We start from the raw sequence: 8,239 nt of genomic DNA, 5'->3' as shown, positions 1-8,239 counted from the left end.
TGAGCTCTTCTAGCAAATTATCAAACACAAAGAGGGGGTCAGGGGAATCTAGAGCTGGTTCGTTAGAAATACATTGATAATCTGGGATTTGCAATTGTCATCTGAAGTAAGGGGAAATCTTGTGGAACTGCGTTCTTAACCGGTGGGTCTGTGCCAACTGAGTGTAGTCAGCCTTAGGATCCTTTAATACGGGGCGCCTGGGTGGCTCTGTCGGTTGAGCCTTTGACGTCAGCTCAGGTGATGATCTCAGGGTTTGTGAGTTCCAGTCCAGTCCAGCCCCGCATGGGGTTTTCTGCTACCAGCACGGAACCTGCTTCAGATCCTCTGTCACCGCCTCTCTCTCTGTCCCTCCCTGCTCATACTCTCTCTCAAAAATAAATTAACATTAAAAAAAATTATTTAATATGATGGGACAAAAACCCTCCTATATTTTGTGACAGTTGTGTTGTGAGCAGGGAAAGTAGCTTTTCCTTTAATTCTTGCTTTTATCTTAGCTTCACCCACAAGTTTTCCAATCTGACATATATTTTGTATACTAAATAGATTTAATAAAATTTGTGAGTAAATGTTGTGAAGATATGTGACCATTCACGGTAATAATTACAGCTCCTAGAAGCCTATTTTAACTCTAAGTTGACAGGAGACATTAATATTTCAAGGAGAATAAAAGTACTAAAAGTCTGGTCCAGTAATTTATGAATTACTATTCTTTGCCTTTTATCTAAATAATACCCCTCTCATTGGGTTAGCATAATCGAGAATTATAATTACTAAACTCATCATTAGCACTCAAGACAATCAACTGAAAAACTCAGGATTTCTAAGACTCCATTAAAACTGGATTTTAAAATTGCTTGTCTATATGCCAGAAAAAACCACTTAGAAGCCATAATGGAAAATATTTCAATTTATAATCACATCAATTATATAAAATGCACGAGAATAACCTTAACAAGGTAACCTATGATTGGTTTTCTTTATGAGAAAATTCTGATTTTACTCGCCACTGATCTCAAAGCAGGACTCAGCAAGTGCTACTCTTCTCTCCATAAATATACTTTTCAGAATATTTTGAAGCCCTGTGGAATTGACTGAAAATATCATTGACTTTGGGAGGAGGGTTTACATGGCTTTTGCCACAATACCATTCTTCCTCAGAATGTCTTCTATCGCCGCCTCTTTTTTGGTCTATCACCAATTAAATCGGGGAGCTCCTCTTTTGCCCCCCCCCCCCCCCATGCAGACTTTAATTTTGGGAACTAATAGGGCATGCAAGTGGCTAAAAACATTTATATATGAAATGCTCATTGAAACTGTAGGAGAAGCATGGTTTTTAACAGGTAAATGGAAAATGATGTAAACAGATACACATACGTAGGAAATACAAGGCTAATAGACTTCTGAAAAAATTAAATACTAAAAAAGAATTTCAAGTAACAAAATAAGCATTAAGTGAAATTATCATTTCACTTAATAAAGTGGCAAACATTGAAAGAAAAAGAACATGCTCGTTAAGTTGTCGTGAGGTGTAACTCACATCTCGGTGGTAGAATTATCATCAAACATCTAAAATGTAGCTGATTTCCTTGACTTAGTTCTGAACCTCATGTTTTAGATGAAATGTCCTCTAAGCTTCCTTGACAACAGTTGAAATCTTACAACGCCAGACAATGTTATCTTCCTAAGAAACACATCTGATTAGCCAGACCCTTTAGTGAGTCAAAATCCCTAGTTAATGGGATTGCTGTTCCTTATGCAGAGACACGCAAGACCATTCACAGACTGCTAGCAGTAGATACTATTTATTGGACAATGATTATATTTTAGTATGTTTTCTAAGGGTTTCTCCTGTTTTATCTGTTAATATTCATAACACCCCAATGAGGGTAGGTATGATTCTTATTCCCTTTTCAGATATGAGACACAAAGTAGTTAGCTCATTTCTCAAGGTCATGCAGGCGTTTTGACACCAGAGTCTGAGCTTTAACCTCGATACTATATTGTCTATAAAAGGATTCCCCCCCCCACCTTAGGTAAGGCTAAGCTTTCCCAAGCTTTCTCCTCTTCAATCACACGAACATTCTTTACATTCCCGAAGTGTAACTGACTCCCTGATTACTTCAGGACATCTGTTAATTTTTCCTACTGAGGATTCCTGCACTCAACCAACTTCTCATAAAGCTTGACACTGAAAAGCCAGCACTAGCAGACTCATCATGTCATACTGTTCATGATATTTTTGTTAGTTATGGCAGAAGCTTTTCATTGCCTGCTCACTATCTATTCTCTTTTTACTAAAAGGCTTCTCAGGTTTCCTTGAAGCTAGGGGTGGCCCTGTTTCGAATGATAGTCGTTGTAGGGGGCAGAGAGGAAAGTTCCTTAAACAAGCAGAAGGGTGGTCTTGCTGCTGGTATTTCCTTCTTGCTAGAACTCCACCAGCCAGATTGTGATGGTGAGGATTAGGGATGGTAGAGGGAAAAGATCGAAAAAGCCCAGGTCCATGGTAACTTCAGAAGCCCCCATACCATCCTCGGCCACTCACGCACTTTAGGTGCACCTCTGTTATTGATCGCTGAACGCAATTCCTTACTGATCTGTATGTCAAGGATAGTTTTAAAAAACAAAATTCAAAGTACAACAAAATTCAATAACGTAAATCTGAAGATCTGATTGGCTTTATTAAGTAGTTTGTGATTCAGGGAGCATTCCATCCAGCAAGTAGGAAAGAGCTCAAGGGGGTTGCACAAAATGATAGGTGTATGTAGGAAAGAGGGTATGGTGAGGAAGTTATTAACAAAAGAAAAAAAAAAAAGGACACAGGGTCTTAATATACAGATTACCTCATCTTCCTTTGGGGGATGGAGAAGGCCATGTAACAGATTACCTCATTGGTGCTGGCCAGAAAATTCCTGACTGACCAGTTAAGACTATTGGAGAGCTTGAAACTGAAAGTAGCTTGGGTATTAATTTCAGATATGGTGACTTGACTTAAGTGATGCCATTTTGGGCCTGTGGTTTTCTTTTTTTAACAATAGAAAGAGAAATTAACTTTTTTTTTTTTTTTATCTGATGTTTGCACATCAGTTCCTAGCATATAGTAGGCATGCTCTCAAAGGCTTGTTCAATATGTGGAATTCTTTGCATCAGGAAAATGTAAGTAATATTATCCTAAAATGCAACATAAATAAGCACTGGGGATTTAGGACAATTTCTGTCGCTTCACCTGGGTCCTGTAACCAAGTTCAAGCAACCCTCTTTATATATTATGAGATATCACACAGTATACACATATACTTTTATTTCTTTTATAATCTGTTCCTTACCAGGTTTCTGGTGCTTGGGGCAAAATGGAAAATTGGGACAATGCTGCACCTGATGTAGGTTAAGAATGTCTTTACATCTGAACATAATGTTGAAAGTGGGTCCATCCCTGAGTCATCTTGAATATTGCCTTAGCAGTCTACTCTAATAGAACTTATTTTGAATTTAAATATGCTCTTGCTTTTTGAATATCTGCTGCTTCCAGGGAAGGATTGTGTTAGCCTTGAACGAGACTCTCTGCTTGCTAAATGTTTAGTTAATATTTAATTGATGGTGTCGGATTATTTCCTTTGTTATATTGTTTGCAGAATACAAGAGGAAAACCTGAGGTTACATATTGCCCAAGTCAGGTGCACAAATAACTGATTTGGAGGGCAATAACAGATTAGGCAAATGAAATAAGAATGCTATTTTAAAATGTAATATCCTGAAACATACCTGATTACATACTTATGATCCTGGATAGATTGAACCAATAAAATCCAAGAAGCATTTTATTTCCACTGTGTATGTATGTGTGCAGCAAACCCTAAGCTATCATTTTAAGAGGCTTATGGTGTCCGACCAGTTTCACTTTATCTCTGGCATTCTTCCATAGAGACGTTGCAATAAAAATAGGCACTCCTACTCAGATTTTTATTCATAATTCCATGATGTTTGTGCACTTGAGGGTATTTATTGCTTACTTCAGTAAGCCCATCTGATTTACCTTTTCAATAAGAAATGATTACAGGAGCATTTAGCTAAAGTGTTTACCATCTCTTCTATGGAGACATGCCATTTCTTCTTTTTTTTCCCCTAGGTTTACCCTTTCCCCCACCGACCAGTAAATCCATCAAGGGACTTCAGTAGCAGATTATTCTTCCTAGATTTTTCTCTACGCTTTCTAGCCTCCTAAGAAATACTAAAACATTTAGGCCAGCAGCTTAATTACTTCTTCATTTTTCTCCTCTTGGATGTCTTTTGTATTTTACCTTTGTGAATCTTCTAAGTCCTAATTTTTGAGCTGTAAAAACCGTCTATTCATCTTGATTCTAATGGCTAGCCTTAGAAGGTATGGAGAGTTTGCCTAATTTTTCGAGTGTAGAATGTCCAACACATGACCCCCCAGAGTTACTGTCATGAATTGAGGTTGGAGGCACAATCAGAGTGTTCAGCTGCTGGACAACATGGATCGTTTACTGTCTTCATGAACTTGAGCTCTTTCTCAGTCCAGGAGTAATATTATAGGTAACTGAATTTTACTTTATTTCTGTTAATCCCCTGCCTTCAATATAGAATTGTAGAAATCTCTTGGTTTTCGAGGTTTGAGTGCTGAGAAGCCCTGTGGCTCTGTTAGTGTCGCAGCATCTCTGTCCCTGCGAAGTCCTTGCTGTGAACACTGTATGTCCCCTGCACGTGCTCATTCCGTTTCTTCTCAATTTTGATAGCTCCTCATCTCCTCTGGAAGCTTTGCCGGAAACACTTTACATTCTCAAACACATGTCAGCTTGTCCCTCCATCCTATTGAATTTCCTTATGCTACCAGTACCTGTGACTGTCTGGAGACCTACCTACCTAAAACCTACTTATGTACATCTATGTATGAAATGTGATACTTTGATGCCTAGTGAATTCTAAACACAGAAATATATGCTCTATGCACATTTTAAAGTTGAATTCTCTAAAGAGTCTTGTAAGATAGATAGTACCACATTTTATAGAAGACACCACATTTTAACTTGTCTGCTTATAATAAGAAACACAGCAACAATCATTTATTGAATGCCAAATGTGTGGTAGGAACTGTACTAGGACCCTTACTTTTCTTTTTTCTTTCTTTTTTTTTTTTTTTACACGTGATTATTGTCTTGCTTGAAACTGGATTTAAGGCAGTTTTGTCATTCTCTAATTTTCATAGCAAACCCCAAAAATGGAAATCTCATTTTAGAGATGATGAAAAGATCTTCTAGTTGGTTTATAAACCTCTCTTTGTTCATCTTATATTTACATAATCAATCCATTAAGTGGCACTTTGTGGGGGGAGCCTCTTCCTGATTGCCTAGCCTTGCCTTGTTTTGTTTATCACAGGTCCTCATGGTAGCCAGAAATTTTTATTTATAGCACTTGTTCCATTTTATATATTTACTTTATAAATGTTACCCTCTAAACAAAACTAGAAAGTATAGCCAAACTAAAATAGAAACAAATTCGGTTCCCTTTTTTCTGGAACATTCTTTTCTTGATTTATTGTTTGGCATCCTGAGCTAGAGTCACTTATCGGGAACATTCTCATCCCTAGATTAAGTCTCTCTTTTAAATGTTCCTTTAGCTTTCTGTAATTCTCCTTCAAAGAACTAGCAAGACTCTGATTGGCTAATTGGTTTTTTTTTTTTTTTATTTTATTTTTTTACAAAAGAGCAGTTTTCAGTTCACAACAAAACAGAGGGGGGGAAGGTACAGAGATTTCTCATATACTCCCTGCCCCCACACACGCATAGCTTCATCCACTATCAACATCCCACCAGAGGGATACATTTGTGACGATCAGTGAACCTACATTGACAGATCATTAGCCCCCAAAGTTCGAAGTTTACATTTGGTTCACTCTTGGCCTGGTACCTTCTATGGGACAAATGTATAATGACTTGTATCCACCATGACAATGTCATCCAGAGTGGTATTTTCACTTTCCTAAAAATCCTCTGTACTCTGCCTATTCATCCCTGCCCCATGCCCTGACCACTGATCTTTTCCAGGATGTTACATAGTTGAAATCATAGGATATGTCACCTTTTCATATTGATTTCTTTCACTTAGTAATATGCATTAATTTCACTCCACGTCTTTTCATGGCTCATTTCTTCTTAGTATTGTATAATATTGTATTGTCTTGATATACCATATTTTATTTACTCACTTCCTGAACAACAGGTGGTTTGCTTCTGAGTTTCGGCATTTATGAATAAACCTGCCACAAACATCCATGTGCAGGTTTTTGTGTGGACATAAGTTTCAGCCCATTAGTAATTAATTTTTTAAAAATGAGTTCATTCAGGCAATGTCTATTTATTCCTGTCTTCTTATGTGCCAGGCATTGTGCTAGTTTCTGGGTGTGGAGTGGTAACTACTTTCTTGTCTGCTGTTCCTGGAGATTGTAGGGTCCATGAGGGCAGATATGATGTGTCTATTGTGTTCATCACTGTATGCCCAGATTCCAACATGTTTCTTGACATGGAGATGTATAGACACATACGTCTTGACATATAGACATGTACATCTAAGAGACTGAGAAAAGTTGAAAGGAAAAGGATAAGTTAAGATGTAACAGGCAAATGCAAACAAAAACAAAGCAGAAGGTGCTGTAATAATATCAGACAGCACTGAATCAAATGCAAAGCATCTTATAACGATAAAGGTATGATCTTCAGTGAAAGGCCGGTATCAGCATTTATGTGCCATGCAACAGAACATCAAAATTCATATTTATTGACTAAATAGTGAACCCACGGTGAATTTTATCTTAATTTTTGTAAATATATATATTTTTTCTTCCCTCAGCTTCTTTTTGCCATAAAATCCCTAGGTATAATAAGTCATGTGAAACAGCAGGATCTGGCCATCAGCTCCTGAAATTTAAGTGGATTCTTGGATACAACTCATGAATATAGTGAGGAGATTCATGGATTACCATAACATATTGAAAAACCAGGGGATTTATTTTTCCTGTGTTAACAAACCCGGGTCACTGCCCTAGTTTTTTTTTTTTTTTATTCTCTTCCGGTAATTCTCTGTCATGTTCAACTCACATCTGTGTCTGTGCTTCTGAAGCCTGTGTCCCTACACTTTGTGAGCTCTTCCCTTCCACTCAGCTTTCCCCACCCTTTGTTACATCCTGTCGCTATAGGTCAATTAGGCTTTCGGTGGCAAGTAATAGAGAGAGCTAAATGAAGGGACACAAGACAAAGGAGCCTTTATTTGAAAATGTTGAAGTTAAATAATTTTTAAAACTGCATTGAAAAAATCCAGCTAAACTCTCATTTAAATGTCAAGGTATAATAAATATATTCTCATGCATACAAGAAACCTGAAAACATATCACACAAAGACATTCTTTGTATTTTAATAATAAGAGGAATAAATACAGGAAGTAGCAACAAGATAGAAAGGAAGAGTATGAGTGAATAGCTTACCAAATGCTAGTTTTCTCTTTTTGAAAAGAGGCGTGACAATAAAGCAAACAAAAATAATAGCTGAGCAGTATAGAATTACAAATCTAGACATGTCATTTTAAAGTGGGGAGGAAGGAGGAGACCAGGTATGTGTCTTATTTTAAGGGAAGAGGTAAGGATATAGATACATTTAAGAAATTATTAGAGAAAGAGAAACATAATATGATGACCAATGACCAGAACCGAAAGTGAATGCATGATTTTAAGGCTAAAAGAAATTTTGTAGTGGCTGATAGAAAGAAGGCAGGAAGTAAAAAAGAAAACCTCGAAAACAATAAAAAAAATAAACATGATTAAAAATATGAAATAACAGTGGTGAAATGTTCTAATGTAATAGTAAATGGATAACATTTGGTAATTAAACATAGAAACGTGGATTGGATTAAAATATATGATACATGATAAATGAGCCACCACAAAGAAAGGATAGACAGCTGGTGTTCAGGAAATTAGCTCATTAAATGCAGAAAATTAAAGCTGGGTTCCTACCTTATACCATATACATAGGTGGATGCCAAATAAATTAAAGAGGTAAATGTGAACGGTTAAACCATAAAACAAAGAATAAAATCTAGGAGGATATCTTCGTGACCTAGGGATTAACAAAGTAATTTGCTATATAGGATTCAAAAATAAGAACCCAAGAGGTAAAAATAAAATAAAATAAAATAAAATAAAATAAAATAAAATAAAATAAAATAAAATAA

Source organism: Herpailurus yagouaroundi, unplaced genomic scaffold (genome assembly GCF_014898765.1).
Source record: "Herpailurus yagouaroundi ecotype Mexico unplaced genomic scaffold, PumYag 184, whole genome shotgun sequence".
Taxonomy (NCBI): Eukaryota; Metazoa; Chordata; class Mammalia; order Carnivora; family Felidae; genus Herpailurus; species Herpailurus yagouaroundi.
Note: the sequence above shows the minus strand (reverse complement) of the source record.